Below are 22,611 nucleotides of genomic sequence, written 5' to 3'. Positions count from 1 at the left end.
CAGAGATGTTTAAGGCAGGGTCTGGATGCTCCAGGGGGGCTGGGTGCCAGGTTGACTCATGTCAAACACACTGGAAACAAAAGGATGAAGTCAGATGCCCAAGGTCATCAGTAGGGTGCTGTCAGAGCGATGAAAGATAGCAGTGAGAAGTAAACATGATTGAAGTTTTGTGTCCTGAGCTCACTGTGGCGAATAGTGGTGTTGGTGTGGCTGGGCACCTTGAAAACCTAGGTGCCTAAATGGGACCATGGCAACTAATAAGAACAATTTCCATCCAGCAGTGCCAGGGAGAGAAGAGCCCTGGCACCCCTGGGGCCACAAGGCTCATTTGAGAGACAGAAAGTGGAGGAGGGACATGCTGGATAGAGAATTGCTACTTGTGATATGTTAGGTGTTAAATGCATCTGGCACAGGGAGCTTGTGAAAAGGTCTGGATTCAGGATGTGCTTGTGCTTAGCAGAAATGTTCTGTTCTGTTCTTTCTGAGAGCAGAAAGACAAGGCCCCCAGCCCCTGCTCAGCTGTTGCAGGCTGGTGCCAAGCCAAGTGTTGTCAGGTAGCCATTGCACTCTGTACAGGTGCCTGGGAATGCTGTGAGATCTGGAGTGGAAGATGTGGGGATCCCTGGGCACTGGGGGTTTAAAGGTGCTTTAGACCTTTTGCTTTGCCTTGTGCTTGTCAGTGTATGGGAGAGGTGTCCTTGTATGCGTACATACCATATGCAAATGGATTTTGAGTTGTGTGTTTTGTCTGAATTTAGAAAAGGAGTGATTTGAAGAAAGAATCCTCCAGGAAATGCTGCTTTTGCAAGCACAGGCCTCTTGACTGTGATTTGTGGGGGAGGAAGGAGTGGGAATGAGGGGGAGGTTCACTGAGGTTTTCTTCTTTTCTTGTTGCGTTCTGGGAAAACTCCAGCCAAGGCCCACATACAGTGGGATGAATCAGCCTCCCTTTTGCCATAAGTAATTGGCAGCTCTAGCTGCAATGCAGGTTTGATGTATCCCTAATACACTTTTCCTTAGTTAATTGAGAAGATACACTGCAGTAGATGTATGATGTTGACTTGGCCTTTGTATGGAGTCTTTGAGCTAGTAGGGAGATACTGTAGGCTGCTCCTTGAGAGGCTGGAATTTGATGCAAATGATATTCCATACTCTAGTCTGAAGGCTGTCATTGCTGTTCATCTGCTGTAAAAAATACATTTCCTGTCTCATACACGTGTAGAGAGCACTGTAAGTTGGCACATGGCACTGTTACTCAGTGCAGGGTTTCCTTGGAAGAGTCTGATTTTATAAAGACTTCAACAGAATATTCATGCTCTTAGATGAGTGGCTGTTCCTGTGCTGACAAATAAAGCATTTTGGCCTTCTCATATTCCTGTAACAAAATGAAAATCACTTGTTTTCTAAAGCATCTGGTGCCAATTCAGACTCAGAGCTTTCTATGTCTGCTCTAGGATTTCCACTGGGCTCGGAAAACTTACCAGACAAGCTCAGCATTCACCACTGGAAGAATCTGGAGTAACTAGAGGGCTTTCTTGTCCTGGAAACAGGACATGGAGCAGTTGCCCTTGGCAGGCTAAGACTTGCCAAATGCCTTGTATTTCCTGTTGGAAGCCTATTTTTCCATGGAAGGTCTATATTACTTTCACAACTGTAGTATCTGTTAGTAAATATTGGCTTTGTGCAATATTGCACTTCATGCACTTCAGCAGAATATCAGCAGTGCAGTGAAATAAGTGTGCTGTACTGGGGCAGTAGCATCAGTGTTCTTTTACTGTTTTCAGTGGTAAATACTGTACCTATTATTTTCAAAGCATTTGAAAATTCATTAGAAATAAGTCCCTTTGAGGAACCTGTAGTCACAAATGTGATTATCTCAGCCTTGGAGTTTTAGTCATGGCCAAAGCTTCACTAAATGTTGTCTAAAAATAAAGAATAATGGGCTCGAATTATTCTTTCATGGGATTGCTTCATATGCAGGCAGCATATGGCCTTCCTCCCTCCAGTTGTTCTGAGGTGGAAGAAAACAAGTACAAATGTAAAGTCTTTGCAAGGAGCAGCTGAAATAGTTGGCTGTGTAGCATTTTGCACCTGAAGTGAAACAGAAATGGCTCTTTTTGCCATGTACCTTTGTAGGGTACAGAAAGAACTCTGGATGTCTGAAGATACAAACAGGTAGAAAGCAGCACACTGCTTTCCATGCATCCTTGGCAGAGGAGCACTGCTACTTGTTAGATTCATTGTGTTACCTGTGACTGCAGAGGGGTTATCCCGAGGCCACTTGGGCTGTGCTCCTTCTCTCTCCAGTTCACCAGACAAGTGTTTCATGTTTTCTTAAGAATACCTTTAAATGGACATTATTTTACCTCTTTTTGAAAAGGAACTGGTATTTTTACAGCTCAGGCTGATATATAACTAACCTTTTTCTTTCCTGAACAAGGTCATTACATCATGATGCAGTAATCCTGTCTGTGGGATAAACCATCCTCTCTCTGTGTCTCTGTCTGCTGCTTTTATCTATGTTTGTGTGCACGGTGGGGAGGAGGCATGAGGGGAGAGAAAAAGTTTTGATTCTGGCCAGTTAAACTGTGTTTAGGGAGAATAATATGTGGGTTGTGAGATGCAAAAGGCTGTTGTCTCAGAGCTATTGCTTTGATACTTTATCCACAAAGAGAAGCTCCCCAGTCTCAAGTCAGAAGAGCCTGGGGATGAAATTACACCTTTGTCAGGCTATGACAGGTTAAACTTTATGGAGATGCAGGTAGCAAATTATCCACAGACTGAATTGCAAAGGAGAGCTTTAAAATGGGCTTTAAAAACCTGCTGGGGAGATTAAGTGGATAAAAATATTTAGTTCTTGTGCCCCTCTTTTTGTCATAATACTCAAAGCAGTCTGTGAAGGAAGGAGGGACAATGTTGTTATCCTGGTCTGAGCCCAGAGGAAGCTGAGGGATGGAGTAATGGCACTATGGGTGGAACAGGGAAGAGCAGGAGCCAGCAGCAGGGCCAACCATCTTGCTGCCTGTCTCATTCCCTGGCCATTAGACTAAGCTGCCTCCCTGCTTGTTGCAGTTTCTAATTTGTCTTGAATGTGTCTGTGTACTTTTCCCAAGTCAGTTTACACCACAATATATCATTTATGGCTAGCCTGGGGGGTGCCCAGTGAGGTATGGTTCTATGGTTCATAACTATTTTTGATTCACTTACAAAGGGATTAGGTGACGTGGTTGCCTGGACAGCAGGGGCTGTATTTGGTGAGCCAGTGGGTCTCTCCCAGTCCTGTGTAACCTGAGGTGATGCCATCTAAGCTGCAGCAAGATGCCAGTGATGTAATTTCAGACTGTCTGGCCTGAGCACCAGTGAAGGCAGGGAGGCTGCACATGTGTAGGACAGGCTGAAGCAGAAGATAGACAGGGTTTGATTCAAAATGAAACCAGGTAACTGAGCAAAGTAGAGCAGATGTATTGGTTGTTGACTCCCTCTTCCACCTGCTCTGAGAGGAAATAGCCCATGCTTATTTTACTGAACGGCTCTGAATCTGTTGCAGATTAAGACAAATAACTAAGTTGAGTCATCAAGTTGTAGTGTCTCAACAAACTACTTAAAAAGATGTCAAGTCCTCTCTGTGGGTTGGTGCTAAAGTGGCAGAACTATTAGAGAAACATCTAAAATCACATGAGGATTTCACTGTTAGCATCATGCCAGCTTTATGGCAGTGCTAGAGCGTGTGTCTTCCAGGCTGGAGGTGACAGACACCCGTGGCTGTCAGCAGGACAGGGCTATGATGGACCCCTTGCAGGTCAAGCTGACATGGGCACAGTGCTGCACTCACATGCTCCTGCAGCTCTCAGAGCAGCAACATGCATCAGCTTGCTTAGAGTGCAGGCAGAGAGCTCAGATCAGGCTGTGCCCATCTGTGGAGATTTAGCTATGGCTGAGCAGTCCCTGCTCCAGTCAAAAGGGACACCAGAAATAACCACTAGATCCTCAAGATAATATTTCTATACTTTGTACTTGTCCTTCATTTATTAAATCCCCAAATACAAGAGTCTTCTTATGGAGATTACATGGCTGACAGTGTTTGCATCCATGTTTTGTCTGTACTGACTATTGATGCAGGTAGGCTCTGTGTAGTTTGGTCCAATGTCAGTGTTCTAATGGAGAAGAGAAGATTTCTAAATTGAATTAATTGATTATCTTCTTTTGTAATTTTCTGTTACTAGAAAAATTCTAGCAAATAAGTGTGTACTAATTTATTTGGATTATTGTTTCGCATCCATTGTATTCAGTGTAGGGTCTCAGTGTAGTGCAGATGAGAATGTTTGGACTCAAATTCCAAGGTGATGTCCATGTTTGAGAGAAACCATGGCCAAAGCAGCACTTCCCATTGACTGACTTTTCAGCAGTCATTTGTTATGGTAGTTTTGACTTTTTTTTCCCTGCCAGGCTAAATTTCAGAGCACCATTGATTTTGTTTCTTCATGTGACTTGTGATTGCTGAGTTGCAGGTGACAGCAGCTTTCCCTGATCCTTAAGGGGTCATTCTGCATATGTGTGTGTGTTTAAAAGCTGCAGAATCACATTTTAAAAGCAAAGTCCTCTAAACATGCTTAGCTGAGTGTAACACCTTCCCTTTTGCACTTAATTTTAAAGCCAAATATTATAAAAACAACTCTCAGTGCTTTGATGTGGGTTCCTAATTTTCTCATTGATGCCATTAATATTGCATGCCCAGTTGCTTCATGGTGGATGTCAGTGCTGTGTAACAGCAGCCATCTGTGAGAAAGGAGCTGCTTCCTGGCATGGAGTGAAATTTAGGCCAGCTGTGGATGCTGGAACCACATCTTAGAGACTCTTCCTCTGGGCTCTCCCTTCCCTGTGCTTTGCTTGAGCAGAATTTCTGGTACCCAGAATCCCACAGCCTGTGGAGCTGCATTTCTGTGTTCATGTCTGAGCCTCACACTCTGAAGAGAGAAGGTAGGGCCTGAATCACTGCCACACTGTGCTGGTGGCATTCCAGAAGGTTACCCTCAACTCCAGGGCTTGTAACTTTGAGCAGTGCTTGGGGTGTCTCCCCTTGTACCACTTCACCACAAGTGGTGTTTTATGGGTCTGATAAAACAAGTGAAAATGCAATTGCAGCTCTGGTCTGATACTTCAGGGGAAGCCAGCTTTTCTGTGGTTTTTTTCCCTGTCATGTTGGGGAAAACATTATTTCTCTGCCCTTTAGCTTTAATTTCTAGGCATATAACCAGGTTAGAATTGAGAAAGCAGGGAAAATGAACAAACTTTAAGCAGCATCCCAGCTAAGTCTTAAATACAGAGGATGTGTATCTTGCCTTATGTTGAATTGTTTTGCGATTAAACTTCTGGGATCTGAATGGATTTCCAAGCCTGTGTCAGAGATCTCACAGAGAGAACCTGACAGAGATTACCATCAGCAAAAAAATAGTCTGTCAGTACCATTTTCTTAGTCTGGGTTAACTACCTTGGGGTGTCATGACACACCTTCTAGCCTAGAGGATAGTCCTTATGAAAAACAATGATCACTGGGCAAATTCTGCCTTCAGTTATGTGGTCTGACCTCAGCTTTTCATTTAAGTTACAGAATTGGGGTTTATAAAATAGCTGTGTTTAATTGGGGTTTATAAAATAGCTGTGTTTAATAATGCATCAATTCTTACGTTGATGTGACATCCTAGATGGCATTTGCAATAAGAACGTGGTCTCAGGATTTCTACTGTTTTCCAGCACACATTCTTCCTTTCTGTAGCTACCTTCCAAGTCCTTTTCCTCTCAAGAGGGAAGATTTCATTTCTCAAGAGTTCTTGGGACAGGCATTTTCAGATCACTGCAGGCATAGACCAGTTACTCAGGAAAGGGCTTCAACCCTGGAGGTGCTTCCTTATAGACAGTGGAAAGAATACATGGTTCTGCTCTCTATGCAGCCTTTGGAAGAATGGAAACTTGATTTTGAGGGCAAACAAACCTTCTGCAAAGATTTGGGAAGTGATCCATATTTATCTCCATTTACACATCTTTAGTATCACTTTTGTCAGACTGGGATCATGTGTTGCACTTTATGGTATAACGCCCCTGAATGTAAATTAGATCAAGACACTCTTACAGTTTGCAGCAGCCAAAGTTATATTAGTGCTGATGATAATTGCTGAAAGAGTAGAATGATTACCCAGATAATGATGGCTGACTTCCATCAGAAAAGCTGAATGCTCACCTTCTGATAAAGGGCCCAGCTTTCAACTGTTGTGAGACTTTGCTGAGCTGGGAATGTAAAAGCCCAGAAAACTGGCACAGATTCTGTCTTGGTGGCTTTTCAGATACTGGCCACATGGAAATGTTTTGTGGCATGAGAAGATAGATTAGGACAGGGTCTATGCATTTTTCCCTCAGACTTCAATGCCATAGAAGTCAGTGGAACTCCTCAGAGCCAAAGGGGAAGAGCAGCTTTCCTCTTCAGCTCACAAGTCATCAGAGATTTGTATTATCTGATGTGAATCCCATTTCAGACTTAAAGGAATGCAGTCCCAAATCCTTCAGCAACTCCCAATTTTTTCATTGCAGATACCAGAACCATTGTTTAACTGCTGCTGTGGTGATCTTGGAGAACCTGAATGATCTGTGGAAGCACCAGGAGCTCTCTCAGTCATGTTGTGTCACAGAATCAGAGAATGGCTGGTTTCAAATCCTTGCACCTGGTTCCAGCCCCTTGCCATGGGCAAGGACACCTTTGAGGAGAGGAGCTTACTCAGAGTCCCAACCACCTTGGCCTTGAATGCTTCCACAATAGGCACATCCACTTTTTGGGGCAACCTGTTAAAAATACAGAATGGTTCATGAATTTAGGTGGGTTCTTGGTAGTGAAGATGTTAATCTTGGCCAGGCCCAGAAGCTGATGTCCCAGGTATATGTCCTCAGTATGTCTAAGTAACTTCTGCTTGGAAGATGAGTAGAAGTATTTGCTTCCCACTTGGATGAGGCACATGCAACTGGAGACAGATTCCCATGGGAGCTGAGCACTGCCTTCCATGTGCACCTGAAATGGGCAGTAATTTCTCTGCTGTATTACTCAATCCCATCATATCCTTTATAAATTTAAGGAATAAGATATTTAGCACAGAAATTTTTTCCCAGGGAGATTCAGGTGGAAGCTTTGCACAAAGAACAAATGAGCTGTGCAGTGAGGTCTGGAAGTGTTTTCTGGTCAGGCTGGTATGTCTCTCTGAAGGAAGAGTGAGAAAAGCTTTGTTTTGACAAAGAGGACATGGAGGCTCTCTGTTTTGGGATAGATGCTATTTGTTGACTCCTTCATAAAATCCTTGATGGAAGAAAGAACTTTTTATGGTGGAAAGTGCTCATGCCAAGTAAAACAAGAGGTGGTGGCTTGAAATAGAATTAAGTATTTCCAGGAGAAGCATGAAATGTGTTCTATTTTCAATGCATGCCTTAATGCCATAGCTTAGAGTTTCCTTGATAGCATTTGTAATCAGCAGGCTCTTATCCATCCCTACCACTATTAGTTGCAGCTTAATGATACATAATTGTATTGGTTCTTTATCACTCAACTTGCCAAGTTAATGTCTTGGAGTGCAGGATGGATTTATTGCCTCACTGTCTCTTGATGTTCTGCAATGCAAACACATATTTTGCCAAAGCCTTTGGGAAGGTGCATTATCAGAAATTGTAGACAACTGCACACCTAGAAGTAAAGGTGTTGCATACTGATTGTCTTGCCAAGTCCTTTTAATGTCACGTTGTCCTACATTCACAGAGTTTGGTAAGAAGGAAATTAGTGAGAAAACCGAATGATAAACACTGATTTTTGATTTGTGCACATACATACACATAAATTGAATTTTTGACAGCTGTTGCCAGCAAACCAGCAAATTTTTTACTGAGGGTCAACAGGTAAAGAGTAGAGGTGTGTAATTCCTGGGGCACCAGAGCAGCTGCAGTGTTCTCTGCTGGGGCAGGTGGTGATGCTGCAGCTGGACAGGAGTGCATCTCTCCTCCAGCTTCTGCATGGAAGTCAGCCTGGCCAGCTGCTCAGTAGGGCACTTGCTGCTGGAGGTGTCTGTGCCTTGTGCTGATGTGCCAGCTGGAAGGGCAAACTCAGGAGCACCTTTCAGAACTGCCAGCACAGCTTTGGCAGCAGAGTAGACATTGCTTTGGTCTTCTGTCTTACAAAAAGATTGAAGGTGATCTGTGCTGTCAGTGTGGGAGGAGGAATCATTCATTACAGAATCATAGAATGGTTTGGGTTAGAGGGGACCTTACAGACCATCCAGTTCCAGCCCCCCTGCTGTGGGACACCTTCCACTGGACCAGGTTGCTCAGGGTCCCATTCAGCCTGATCTTGAACAGTGCCAGGGATGAGGCAGCCACTGCTTCTCTGGGCAGCCTGTGCCAGGGCCTCACTGCCCTGACGGTAAAAAATGTCATCCTAACATCTAATCTAAACCTGCTTTCTATCAGTTTGAAGGCATTCTTTCTCCTCCTATGACTACATGTCCTTGTAAAGCATCTCTCCCCATCTCTCTTGTAGCCCATTTAGGTACTGGAAGGAAGTTCTGGGCTGGTCAGAAAAATGGGAGCAGTCTGACTGTTTCACTTATAAGTCCCCTGCTTTGAGTGGTGTAGACAGCCAGTGTAAACATGCTTGTGCAAATTCCAGCCTTTGCCTTGATCCATTTTGTGCAATTGGGTTGTCAAACTAAGTAGCACTGGCTGCTGAAAGAGTTAGGATAGATTTTAGATGTGTTTGCATTGCAGTTTAGATTATAATAAGCAGTTTTCTAGGGAGAGTCTGGCCAGTGTGTTCCATGTTGTCAGCTGGGTGAAAGAGCTGAAGGAAAGGCTGATGAGTTCCAGTAGATCAAAGTCCTGGTGGTCCTCTCCTCCCCTCTGCTGGGAGTTCTCATCCTTCGAGCCAAGTTGCAGGAATGTCTGCCTCAGCATTTGTTGCTGTGGAGTGGGAGAGTTATCCCAAATCCCTTTGGTGGCACTTTAGGTTAAGTCAGCAGATGTTACACAGGAATGGTTTAGTACAGACATCTTCCTCCCTGCCAGTGTTTCTGGGTGAACAGGAGCTTTTGGCAGAAGGGCTGCTTCAAAAAGTCTCATGGGACCCAGCGATGTCACACGGCTGCCTTTGCATGTTTAGAATGTGTGGCCCTGTGCCCATCTCCAGATCTCTCTTAAAAGGTTCTAGGCCAAGATCATCATTCATTTGTTATAACTCACATGTTGTGCTTGGATAAACTGATTTGTGTTGAGTCCAGCATCACAGGTTCCTACAAAGGATAGATCCAAGTTGCCTGTGGCATGTATGTCAGATAGCCATGATAACAATGGGAAATAACAGCAGTCCTCACCTTCTACTTTTTCTAAGCACTCACCCGTCATTAATGAATTAATGATCTGCACAGAATCCCTGGGAGGTGGCCAACAGGTTGTTTCTTTGTGGGAGGGAGGTTGAGTGACATCCTTGGACTCCTGACAGCTCATCTTGTGATACGTCTGTGTGTACACAGCATCTCTCACAGTTAAGTGGAATCTGATTCCAGGTAGGAAATAGTTTTGTCTTTGTTATCTCCCTGGAACTAGGATCCTTTTGAGAAAAGAAGAAATGCTATTAAGATTTCACAGAGGACTGGAAAAATTGTTCTGAGGAATCTGGATCTCCTGCCTTGCACCTACAGTGCTGGTGCCTGCACTGAACCCAGGCTTCCCAGCCCCAATTCTGGGCTTTTTTCGGCTGCTTTTTAAGAGAACAGAAATGCTCTTCCTTCTGTTTTCTCCAGAAACATGTCCTTCTGATGAAGCCTTCCCAAACAGTGGCATATTCCCATGAAAAAAACTCTCTTTCAAGCCACTGACATATAACTTGCTGAAAAATTAATGACCAGTTCCTGTCAGAGACTTTGCCTTTCCCGTGAGCATGGCCTGTTCCTATCAGATGCCTTCAGGGAGGCAGAATCTGAAGCCCAGGATCCGTCCCAGGTTACCAAGGATTTGTTACAGGATAATTGTAGCCACTGAGAAAAGAGGGAATGGAGGCACATTGTAATTATGTAATTGGCCACAGTCCCCATGATAAGTCAGTTACAGAGCAGAGGAGAACATCTGATTCTTGGCATTTCCTCCTGTGCTCCTGCACAGGGAGGCAGGATGGGAAAAATCCTTCTGAATTTTGGATTTGATTTAGGTACTGAAGGCTATTTGAAAGGCCTTAGCTCCCATTAAGAAATTATGAGGATGTCAATAGTAGAATTATTTTTTTGAAAGAAATCAGCCACAAAGAGATGTAGCTGAAGATTGGGGGACTGGGTGTCAGGGTCTGCAAACATGCAGAGGGGGTGTGATCAATGTACATAGCAGGAGAGTATTCAGTAAGGAATGTGACCAGCTGCACTTGCTCCTAGACCTGTAGGCAAGTATTTAAATGTCAGAATATGAAGGTGAACATGTGCAGCAGCACACTAGGGCAAAAGATTATTTTGCTGTCATTGTTTTCAAGTGACAGCGATTGCTGTTCCCTGCAGTACAGGAGATGCTTTGTACAATTTAATTCAGAATATAAATTTGATGTCTTAGGTGCTGTGTGTACAGGGGGCAGAACCAGGGCATTCAGTTGCATTTCTTAGCTGGGGACCTCACAACTATTGGTGGTGAATGCTGGCTTGCAAGAGGAGGAGTTTGGGTTCTCGAGGTGTATATCAGGGAGAGGTGATGGCTTGTTTGTTAATTTATATAATTTTTACATCCATAGATTTATTAGGGCAATTTGTAACGGTAATTTGATCTCTGTGCATTGATTTCCCAATTTGTAAGCTCTTTGCAGACTGGTGCCTGTGCTCTGGCAGGCTCAGGTCAGCTTCATTCAGCCTCTGCTGCTGAGGGTGAGCTCTGTGTGGCACGGGCTGTGTGTACAGTCTGCCCTTAGTACCTTTTCTCATTTAGGCTAAAAGGCTGAGACTTTCAGAGGTGGAAAGCCCAGGATTCTGGCCCTTGTTCTACAGACAAGTGTGTGATTTGTCTAATAAGAATTCACTGATTACTCTAGAAGTCCTTTGAGATTACTGGAATTACTTAATTGTAGCTGGTGAAGGGTTTCATAAACCTGAAATAAATCACTCTTCAGATGCCCAAAATGTTAGCATTCTATAAAAATATCTCTAGATAATGGAATAAAAATATTTTAAAACACAGGAAGTAGTACCAGAACAAGATCTGTAAAATGTTGAATTTATGTAGGAGCTGTTGCAGGCTGAACAGACTCTGAAGATAGTGAAATAGTAATAAACCATGATGTGATGGCCCAAATTTTCCAGCAGAGGCTCATTCTGTGTGCACCATCCTGTGTCAGCCCAGATTAGACTTGCAGGTGCCAGGGTGAGATGGAGAAGTGTGCCCACTGCTACAGCAGGACTCCATGAGCCTGGCATGCCCAGAAAATGATCCAGGGCTGCCCCTCCTGAGCCGTGGGCTTTGCCTTCACACTTTGTGTCCTCCCAGGGTTTGTGCATTTATTAGCTGGCAGCTTGGCTTGGGCTCCTGTGGCAGGCAGCCTGGTTTGCAGCGTGCAGAGCCTGAGAGATGCCCTTGCCTTGGGTGGGAGCAGGGGGAATGCAGCCCTGCTCATGGCTGGGCCAAGTGTGTCTGAGTCACAGAGGGCAGGCAGCCAGGGCTTTTCTCACAAAGGCAAGGAAGCTGAATTCATTTAGTCCTTAAAGGAGTGTTCAGCTCGCAGATTGGAAGGGTCCCTAGAAATCTGATACAACATTACTGGAGTCTATTCAGATACTTTGGTGGAAATTGAATAAGACTTAAAATGTGCTAAAGTCTTTGCACTTTTAGCTGTAATGACAATGCTGATAAGCAGAATTGAGTTAAAGATAATGGAGAGAGCTGTCTTCCCTGGACTGGTACCTGGTTTCTCTTGAATCTCTAGAAGTGTCTGCACGTAGATTATTTCCTGGTGGTATCATACTTTAGTAAATAATTTGTGGTTCTTAGTGACAATTTTTCTTTACTCCTGAAGGAAGGAGATCCAGTTTCTTATCCCTTTTGGCTTTCAAGTGTGTAGTTGCAAACAGCCTCTACCATGTCTCTTAACATTTCCTCCTGTTTACAGTTGTGCCTGTACCATGGGAAAAGTTTACTTAATGCAAAGTAAATATTTTCTCTCTTCTAGTACATTAAGATTTTATTGGTTTATTTTGTTTCTGATAACAAATAAAAGCTGTTTGAGGTGCCAGAAATCACTAATTTTGCAAAAAACTGTTCATCTCTTAAAATTGAGTGGGTACTTCCATTCAGGTATAAAGACTAAGCAAATAGGGTGGGTGGTCATTGCCTTTTTCTAGAGTCTGCTCTTAAGTTTCCCTCTGAAATTTATCACAAAGGGGAAACAAAGCTCTGAGCATTTACAGTAGTAGATCCTTGGCTGGTTTTCCACTGTAGCTTTCTCCTATCCCAGGTCTGTGTATCTCTGTGCTGGAGTGGATCTCTATTCTGTCAAGCAGTCCTGACAAAGACTGGGGAGTGAGAGTAACTTTTCCTTGCTGTAGCTTGTTTTGCTGGGGACAGGGGCACTCTAATGGTGCACGTTGTTGACAGGAGTTCTGAGGTTGGTGCTGGCTGGTGGATCATGACATGTAGTCTTGCAAAGTCAGAGACCTGGCCTATCAAGGCAATGGTATTGCATTACTGTCTGTGGCACTCTGAAATCACTTGCAGTCTCCCATTATAATGAGGTGATAATTTGGTGTGTTAGTGCACTCTCTTCTACTGGGACATGGGCACTTCGTTCTGTAAAGTTGCCTTTTCTGCATGTCTTTGCTGCCATTAGTGACCACCAGGAAGTGCTGAGGGCTGGTGCTCTGTGAAGAACAGGGGCAGTTATCCCTTGGAAACACTTCATGGGGTTGTTTTCATGGTCCTCTCTCCTGGCTTGTGACCCAGACAGTGCTGGTGACTAGTAAGGTGTGCATGGACATGTCACATTCCAGGGAGTGTAGCTCCTGGCTCCTTTTCTGTCTGAGCAGATGCACTTTGTGAGCTGTAAGGCATCAGCTGTAAATGGAATGGGACACTGCCTTTCCATACTTGTTCTTCTGAGGTTTGCTGCTGAGACATCTTGGTGTTGCTGTGAGCTGCTGTGCAGGACTTTGGTACCTCAGGGCTGGGCAGGGAAAAGCAAGCACCTGCCCAAGGCTGTAAACTAGGGAGGAGCTGACAAAATCAAGGCAGTAGCAGAACAGCTTCCTGCATAGCAACCTCTCTGAGTGGCTGGAGGGACAGGGCTGGTGTCAGTCCAGCCCAGGGAGAGGCCGTGGGGCTGTGCTGTGTCCCCACTCCTGGCTGTGGCTGCCTCCAGCCTTGTCCTGCTTAGGAGGGCAGAGGGATGATGAGCAGCCCTTGGGCTGGGGTGGGAGCCGTGTCTGGCCCTGACCCCACCAACTGCTGCAGAGAAACCCTTGGGATGAAGGGCTTGGCTCTGAGCACTGCAGCGTGTGCTGATGGCCTCAGATGTCCCCTGGCTTCAGAGTCTGCAGAGCTGCTGCAGCTCAAGGTGCTCATCGCATCTTTGGCTCCAAGAATTTCTTTAAAGGCCTCAGAGGTAAATGCAGGCCAGGAATTAACCTCACTGAGAATAAGTTCACTCACTGATGATTCTTAGATTGTGGTTGGTGTTTGTGGCCTGTAATTTAGTGTGGCTTTTAATTGGTTTAGTGTATTCTGTGGTCTTCCTTTTCTGTTACAGCTTTTTAATCAAAACCTCCTTTTTTTAAGGCCTTTCAGGGACATAAGTTTCTACAACAATGATAATATTTCTTTATCAAATGTGTTTATCATTTCATGTTTGCACAGTCCTGCTACCAAGCAGTGGATGGTTCTGTCTGTCAGTTTCTGTCAAGCTAAAGTGATAATACCTCTGATTATGTGAGGGGCTTTTTTATCAGCAGCTTGTATTTGCCCACTGATCTCAGAACATTTTTTTATTCTACATCTTCAGCATTCAGTGGCATTTCTCCTAAGATTGCCTCTTATCACTGCAGCTGGCTCTACAATCCAGCTGGAATCAGAATCATCTTTGATTTAATGGCAGAGCAGCAAATGTAGCTGTAGAAGGGCTAACAGCTTCTTGTGCAGAGCCTGACTATTGAGAGTCTCCTGAGGTTTTATTGCAGAGATCCTTCTTTTTACAGGATCATCCTCACTGCCTTCACTCTTGTTATTCACATTCTGGAGAAACTGCGTTGTGGAGGCATTCTGATTGCTGTGTGTGTTTACCCCATTGCTCTGAGATGAGCCTTGCTCTTTTTGCATATCTCTGTACTGTGCTTTTTCCAGGCCACAGAGCCTGGCTTTGCAGGCAGCCTCTCCTTGTGCCCTGGGTTCCTTTAGTCACATTCTCACAGTGCATGTCTGGGGCTGTCACCCATTTCACTGGGGGCCCTCTGCTGTCCCTTCAGTCACACACAGACATGGTGATGCACAGCTTTGTAACCAGAGCATTTAATCTTTGCTTCATGATTTTGCCTGAACAATAGTGCCTTTAGACAGGTTCATTTTGGCTGAGATCAGACAATACATCAGCTGTTCTGGGTTGGGTTTTTTTAGGATACTGACCCTGGCAACAGCGTCTTGCTCATTTTTCATCATTTTCTGCTACTTAGTAAAATTCTTGTACCTCCAGTTTTCTTGTCTTTTCCTCCTCAAGGACAGATCAGTGTAAAGGCTCTGTTCTCATGTCTGTTAACCTTTTATTCTTTGCAATCTAGCATTTCCAGAGGTTTGGTATCCCCCCAGTACTTCCTGTTTTCTCAGCTCATTGGAGGTATTTGGTTGTTCTTTCTCTCTTCTTCACTTGCTATCCAGTTTGTTGACACTGTATTACATGTACTGTGTGTTGACTGACAGCGTGATTGCTGATGATTTCTGAAACTAACCTGGCTCTTTATTAGGTTTTTTAAAGTCTGATAGATGTGGCAAAATAGAAGCAACCTCTTATCTATATTAACAGCAAGGAAAAGAGCCAAGTTCCTCACAGAACCATAAAGAACACACAAAGACAGTGAATAACTTGTCTGAGGTTATTTGTGAAGTCTGTGGCAGGTATAACACACTTCTACTCTCAGCACATGGCTCTGCCTAGCAATATGTTCTGCAAGGAAACAAAACAAGAGAGAGATCCCTGCTCCTCTCCCCTGGTGAAAAGCAGCTCCAGGCACTGGTCTGTCCTGAGGCAGAGCTGAGGCTGCTGTGAGCCTGGATGTTGGCAGTGTGTCCCATCTTCCCACTGCTTCTACTGTTACTTCTGGAGTGGGGTCTGGAAAGAAATGTGCCCGTGCTGCTCACTGTGGGTGTGGGCATCTTGTAGCCAGGTACCCATTTGAGGTGGCAGTTTTTGCTGGGGAGCAGATTTGCTGCTGTCTGTGTGCTCATGGAAATGCTCTTTACAGTTCCAAAAATCAGCTGGAGTTTGTCATGGGGTGGGACATGTTGGGGCACAGGCCTGCTGAAGGTTCCAGCTGTGGTTCTGTATGAAACAAGCCTGGAGACCTCATCATGTGTGTGCTGGCCGGGCTGCAGGTCACAAGCCATCAGTGCTGTGTCACTGCAGCTGGATTGGTGCTCTCTGGCTGTGTCAGTGCCCTCACACAGGCTCAGCAGGCTGTGTGTCCCTCCTGGGACCTGTGCCTGGGACAGCAGTGCACCTCCAGACCCTTTCCCTTGTTTGTATTGACTGAGGCATAAAGACAGGCAGAAGAGCTGTTAAGGTTTTCTTGGGCAACTTCCTCCTTGGGTGCTGCTTCTCTGATGTCCTCCCCATTTCTCAGCCTGCTTTTCTTCTTCTATAACATGTAACAATGCAGCTGTCATTCTGTGCCTCATAAAAGCCTCAATTAATGTACTTCAGTTTTCTTTAAAGCTTGAAGTGTAAATAGTAAGTAGAGGTGTCAGACAGTAGTAGACTTCAGCCAGCAGCAGAGTAAGTGTTGATGCTCTGTTTTAAGGACAAGTTTCTTTGCAAAGCTTTTATGCCATAGATCTGATGTGTGTGGCACAAGGAATCTATTTTGGGTCCTATTGTTGTTCTCTTTCCTCTTCCCTTGCTCTTTTATTGTTTACTTGTTTCTGTGCATTTTGATGGTTTCTTATTTTGGCCACCTTTCACCTGATACAAGATTGCATTAGTGTCAGCTGCTGCTCTGGGAGTTGGTACTTCTGTACAGATTTGCAGTAGGATCTAAGACTGCTTTAGAAGCACTTTCTGAGCAATGGAGGCAGTTCCCTTTTACAGGAGCTGTTGCAGATGGCTCTACACATCTTGGACAGAGATCTTGAGATGAGAGTACCCTGATGTGTTGGGAATGGAAATGTCTTGGCTCTTGTCTGCTTATTTAAAAAACTTTGGGTTCTTTTGCACCAGTGACTTGGAAAAGTGCTCCCACGTTCTGTAGACAAGGCATCTGTGGTTGTACAGAGAAGGTCAGTGGTTTGTCCTGGCAGAAATTTGCAGGATGCAGGAGTGAATCCTAGAAGTGTGAATCCCTGCTGGTTGCTCCAACTGGGATTTGTAGCATGTGTGGTTTCCAAAACCAGAGTAGTCCCTCCCTGCTGGATTCTCCCATACAGGGACTGAGGCTGAGGTGTCCTGGATGCCACCACCTCTGGGGGCTTTTTGTCCCACTCCAAGTCCTTGCCTTGGTGGTTGCAGACTCTCTGCAGGAGGCTGTGGACAAGTGCAGGGGAATTGTGGCTAGATCCCCAAACACCTTTATTTTTTCATTTAGGTCATGAGAGGACAGTGAACTGTTTCTCTGTTGGGATGTGAAGTGAGCCAGGAAGGAATCTCCGCTGCTCCACTACTCTGAAGCAGAAGATGATTTTTTTGAGCAATGAAGCGTTAAATGCTGAATCCCTGTTTAAGCAGTTTAAAAATGCCATACCGTTGTGATAGCTGAGAAAACAACAGATTTTATGTGTGAATCTTGTTTTGTTTTCTGCATATAGGTGTCATTTCTTCCCTGACCTATTTAAGAGTAGCGTTTTTATATTTGTTCTCCTAATCTTCCTATCCTGCTGCTCTGAAGCAAGGTCTTGCTGGCAACTAGAAATGAGTGAGTGCATGCAGTGACTGCTCCATTTCCCCTCTGCCTGCTCCAGATCCATGATACCCCCAAGGTAGATAGACCATTATGCACAATAAGATCACTAACGTAGCAGGTGAATATTAGATATATGAAGTTAGTCAGCTGTAAATAAAAGGCCTGGCAAAGAATAAAAGGCAAAACGTTGTCCCTGAGGAAGTAAATTGGGATATGATGCCTTCCTGCCCTAGTGCCCTAAAGAGTTGATGCAAGATCTGGACCATATTCACCTCCCATATGAAAGGCATGTGGCAGCCTGGGCTTTGCCTTTTCCTTCCTTGGAGGCAGGAGCTGTGTCCTTCCAAACATACCATAATGCCTTGAGAAGATTGGTACAGCAAATCTTCTTGTGTGGTGTTGGTCTCTGTCTCTGCTTGTGGGATTTGGAGGTTTCAAGTCCATCCTGTGCTTTCTTTATTAGTGGTTGTTATCCAGCTCCAGTAGCTATATCCAGAGGATTCCCTGTTCTTTATTTTTGCTTCTTGCAGTGTGATTTGTCTCCCAACTCTGCACTGCAGTCCTGGGGTGGCCTTGAGTTCAGTCTTTTACATGTCAGATTCATCCTCTGGTGCATGGGTTTAGTGTTCTTTACTACAGCAAGTTTCTCAGCTAATGTTTGCAAAGGCAAAATGACCTAAATGTTGACTAAAAGGTACTAGAAATGGCAACTGTCTGTAAGTTTCAATTATTGCATTCAATTGCTTCTTCCTTGTCTCTTCCAGAGTTCTGTGTAATTGTTGGCTCGGCCTGCATGTGTCTGCTGAGCCATGGGCCAGTGGTTCATCAGCAGGTAGGTGTAGTCAGGACAGGCTCCTTCTCTCTTGTTCCTTCCTGGAGGGCTGCACTCCTCCTGAGGCAGAAGCAGCTCCTGCCCTGCCTGAGGGCCATTGCAGGGAAAGGGGCTGTGGCTCTGTCCCTGCTGAGCATTGTGAGTGTGGCTGGAGTGGTGCTAGGCTGGGGTTCAGAGGGTTGTGTTTATCATGGCACACCTTCTGCAAGTGTGTCAAACAGAGAATAAACTGTGGAAAAGCAGAGAAAGCAACACCACCTGCAGAGAAACCAGGGAAGCTGGTCCTTTATTTTATTTACCCTTCCTTCTTCTTCCAAACTTTTGATATTTTTTTTTTTGTTAATGTAAACAAAATGAAGACCATAATAGGCAAGATGACTAGTGGTTTATTAAAAGCAGCCTTAGTACACCAACTGGAGTTCAGTAGGAGTTTAGGCTGCCCAAAAATATGAACTGAAAGACTTTTTTATATATCTAATTGTGATTATGGAAGTCCAAGCAAAAAGAAGCTTCATTTGATACCTTTTATAAGATAAGGGAGAGAATAGTGATGGGAGCAAGCTTACATCTGCCAAGCTCTGATTGCTTTGCCCTGATTGCTGTTTTTTAACATGGGTGTAGCTGTGGATCAAAACTCTGCTTGAGAGTGGCCAAATTCAAGCTCCTGTGCTGGTGGTTTGTAGTGCTGTGAGCCTTTTCTGTGCTGCAGCAGGACAGGCTGTGTGAATAAAACATGAGGTGTCTGTCTTGGGACGCTCTGGGTCCATTTTGGGTCTGTGAGGTTGGTGGGTGAGTGTTGCTCTGCTGAGAGTGTAGACAGAGCCCACTGCGTGGTCCTGTGCATGGAACTTGGAGACAAACCCTGCACCCAAATGGATCCACACAGGGAGGCACAGGAGGTGGGGAGGAGCAGACAGGAGCTAGGAGAACATGGTAGAGACTCACAAGCTGTCAAAGGCCAGCAGAAGAACTAACAATTCAACCTGCACATCCTGAAGCTGTGTTGACAGAAGAAAGCAGAATATTCCTGACAGCATGAAGTGATGACATGGCCCTTATGTGGTTCCAGATGCATCAGTGTAACAGAGCTTTGTATCTTCTGCAGAAAGGGACACAAAGGATGTGTAAAAACAAATTATTGCAATATCACTGCATGATTTTTCCGGGGCATTTCTCACATATAGGTGGGGTAGCCTGCTCCTTGCTAGGCTAATGTGGATTCACCTTCAGCATGCCTTTACCAGAGAAGATGAAAGAAGGGGTGCAGTTTTTGTGCTAAGTTGCAACAGTTGGGATCTTTGAATGTAATGAGAGTCTGCTTCCCACCATATTAATATGAGTATTGTCCTAACCCTGGCAGATGATAATTCAAGGTGCTGATGCACTCTCAGCTGTTATCAGGAGCAGGCCCAAATTTGGGTTTCCTGGACCACTTTGGGGCTTTGACTGATCAGCTAAGTGAGCCACAAGTGTTCAGCTTGAACCTGCCAAAGATCCAGCAATTTATTACAGAGCCTTCCTGTGGTGAGGGATTGCTGCCCATCAGGTGGGTTGGAATCAGACTGGTGCATTTTAATTGTCTGTAGCTTACAGTAAGGGCTGGCATCTCATACCTGATCTTGGACAGTGCTTCAAGGTTAGCTCCAAGTTTCTGATTCAAATTAGAACTCAAACCATTTGTCTTGGTTGTTTTCAATCTGAATTAAGTTAATGAAATTTTTATTGAGGCAGTTGTGATGTTGGTATCTCTCTTAAGTAGCTTTTCTTTGTTTACATTTGAGTCCTGGAGAACAAAAGTGAACCTGAGGCCTAAGCTCTGAGCTAGGAATAATGACGTCCATATGGAGAATTATTTCAGTCTATCTGCAATGGTTTAAATCCACATTTCATTTCACACAGTCCTTAATGTGTAGACAAGGGCAAAGGATGGAATCCTGTGGAATGTGGGATATTTGCAAGGCACAGTTGATTTTGAGACATCTTTTCCAGCTTTGTGGAGCCCTTCAGCTGTGTAAATAAAAAGCAAAACAGGGAGTGGGTTTTTTTTTTTTTGTTTTTTTTCTTGCATATAAATGCCTTTTCTAGGTACTTTTTCATAGTTTCTTATCTATCCCAGAGAAATGTTCCCTACTACATTAGAAAAAAAACGGTCTGTGGTATCCTTCACTGTTTTTAACTTTAGCTGCTTCTGGAGTGCCCATTTCTCTGTCAGTCTTGGCATGTCTCCAGATTCAGTAACTTAGAGCACAACCTTTTTGTTTCAAACCATGATTCAAAAACACATCACAAAAATACCCATGTAGCTGTCTGGGTTTGGGTATGATGGATAGAGGTGTTGGTGGCCCTTCCCAAGGCATTTAGGAGAGTGGAAGCTCTCCCCTTGCTCCCTCTGGGTGGCAGATCATCCTTGTGATCCAGCTGGCTTTTCTGCATCATTAGGGTATGTCCATAGCCTTTGTCATATGAAGTAAAGTCACTTTTTCTATCAAAATAGTCGCCAGTTTACAATGCTGTGAGGTGCTCACTTCTGTAACCTGTAGGAATGTGCTTCCTGTCCTTGCTGTGCTATGGTGATGTGCCATTACTGAATGCCTGGACAAGCTCTAATGAGGAAAGCTCTTTCCCTGCTGCTCACCCTCTGTAACACACTTTTTCCCCTCCCAGGTCCTGTAACCATCCCAGAGCTCAATATGTTCAGTAAGTGGATTCCAGCAGGAGCACAATTTGAATGGATTGCTTTTGTTTTGATGTGATCAAAAAACACCCACAAAGAAAATATTTTGGGCTAGGAGTGTTCTCCAGCAGGGTGGAGAGGAATTCTCTCCAGTTTTCCTTTCATAGTGTCCTGCAGCTATGCTGAAGCCTCAGCACCCTTGTTCATGTTATCTCACATTAGGCACTGGTTAAGCACAGCCCTTAAATAATACACCTAACTTTAAACATTGCTGGCTTTGCTCTGCAAAAGTAATTCTGTTTTGCTTTTCTGGGGCCAAGGCCTGAACAGCCACAGAAGGGGAAAGTGAGAAAAGCTGGGCAAGCCCCAATACTGGTTGCACTTGGAAGAGTGAAGCTGTGTGAGGAGTGGGAGCAGGTCCGGGGTGCTGGGAGTCTGCAGAGCAGCAGCTTCAGCAGGGGAAGAGACACTTAAAGTGGGTGTGCTGAGGGGGATCAGAGATGAAAGCCAGATGTATTTTGTAAAGTGTTGCCTGTGGTTGCATTGGCAGTATGCAGAGAAAGAGTTGAAGAGTTGTGGAAAGAAATGTAGTCAGGTAGGTTCTGTGTTTGAAGAGGGGAGATGGATCCTTGAAGGCCATGAACTGAGAATGCTGTTGAAAGCTAATTGAGCAAGGGGGAAAGTATATTTTCAGGTTATTTCCATCAGTTGTGACAAGCTTCACTGTTTAATTCCCAGCTCTTAGCAATTAAACTGGGTGATCCAAGGTCCAGACAAAGGATATAATAATTTAAATTTGAAGAAATGTTTAGTTAAAAGCATTAAATTCACAGCTACTGCATGAATATACTTTCTGTATTCATTGACATTCTGTATTCATTATTGCTACAAGTACACTGTCAAGAGGGAATTTTAAACCAATATTAGTAAATCACTATGTAAAACTCCTAATGCTGCAGTTCCTAACAGAAGTTTGTTTATCCCATCTCAGAATGGATGTTTCCATTTCAAGTACTTGGGACCAAGGTAGTTTTACTGGGATACAACCTGAATTCAAAATGTGCCCTCCACACAGAGAGCTTCTTATGAACAGCTAGTTCAGAGGCCAAAAGTTGCTTGTAGCAAGTACAGAGGATAACTTCTGAATAAATGAATATATTGGATGGAATCATGAGCTGCTTACAGGGTGTTTGCAAACAGGAACAGAGAGTACATTCATCAAAGAAATTACTCAGTTTGAATAATTTGTTCAGCTCAGAGCATGTTTACCTGGCTGTGAGGGGAATGGGGAAGTTTAATTGGCAAATGTTTGTATTGTGCTTTGAGACAATTGTATGAAAGGGAAGCGTTCTTGTTGTTTCTAGGGTTATAACTCCTTCTGTAGCTTGTGTGAATGCAGCCTTTTCTTCAGGGTTGTATAAAGAAGGGATGCAGTGGTTGTTTTGCACCACGTGCGTGTGGGGGAAGTCCTACAAAAGATGTGTTCCCTTCAGAGGGCACCCTGGCTGTGTGTGCCCTGCCTGCAGAGCCAGCCCCACACACCTGCACGGTCTGCAGGCACCCAGGGGTGGGAGCAGCTGAGCACAAACTGCCCTGGGGGTGTTACAGACCCTGAGTACCCAGACAGGATTGTCTCTGCTTCAGCTGATGCTGAATATGGCCATTTTTTATCAAAAAGGCTTCAGTATTGTATTTTAACTTATCTAAATTTTATAGAGAAGACAGTAAACATCTTCCACAAAAGTATTGAAATCATTACTTTATCTGTTCTGTCCAACTCACTGTCTGCTCTTTAGAGGAGCTGTAAGAAAACTGCAAGTAAACATGTGGATGTAGGAGAGCAGATACAGGCCTGAACTGGGCTGGGAAATACTCAGTTAATACCTGGACAAGAGTGTCTCAGTACTCAATATCTAGAGAGAATCCTTCTCAGTTACATCACCATTGATTTTTGGAAATGGATAAGT

The 22,611-nt window shown here is 44.3% G+C and overlaps 1 protein-coding gene across 9 annotated transcripts in view; it reads left to right on the top strand.

Annotated features, from left to right (window-relative positions):
• PAK3 (p21 (RAC1) activated kinase 3) overlaps positions 1–22,611 on the top strand; it is a 124,517-nt gene that overhangs the window by 60,377 nt on the left and 41,529 nt on the right. Inside the window, exon 1 of one of the 9 annotated variants that reach the window (XM_074551482.1) lies at positions 17,903–17,970. The exons of the other annotated variants lie outside the window; for them this stretch is intronic. The gene's annotated coding sequence lies outside the window, so the exon portion shown is untranslated. Of the gene's footprint in view, positions 1–17,902; positions 17,971–22,611 lie in introns of those variants that run through there. 9 annotated transcript variants of the gene reach the window in all.

Source organism: Zonotrichia albicollis, chromosome 14 (genome assembly GCF_047830755.1).
Source record: "Zonotrichia albicollis isolate bZonAlb1 chromosome 14, bZonAlb1.hap1, whole genome shotgun sequence".
NCBI classification, from domain to species: domain Eukaryota; kingdom Metazoa; phylum Chordata; class Aves; order Passeriformes; family Passerellidae; genus Zonotrichia; species Zonotrichia albicollis.
Note: the sequence above shows the minus strand (reverse complement) of the source record. Positions and strands in the feature narration are given on the sequence as shown.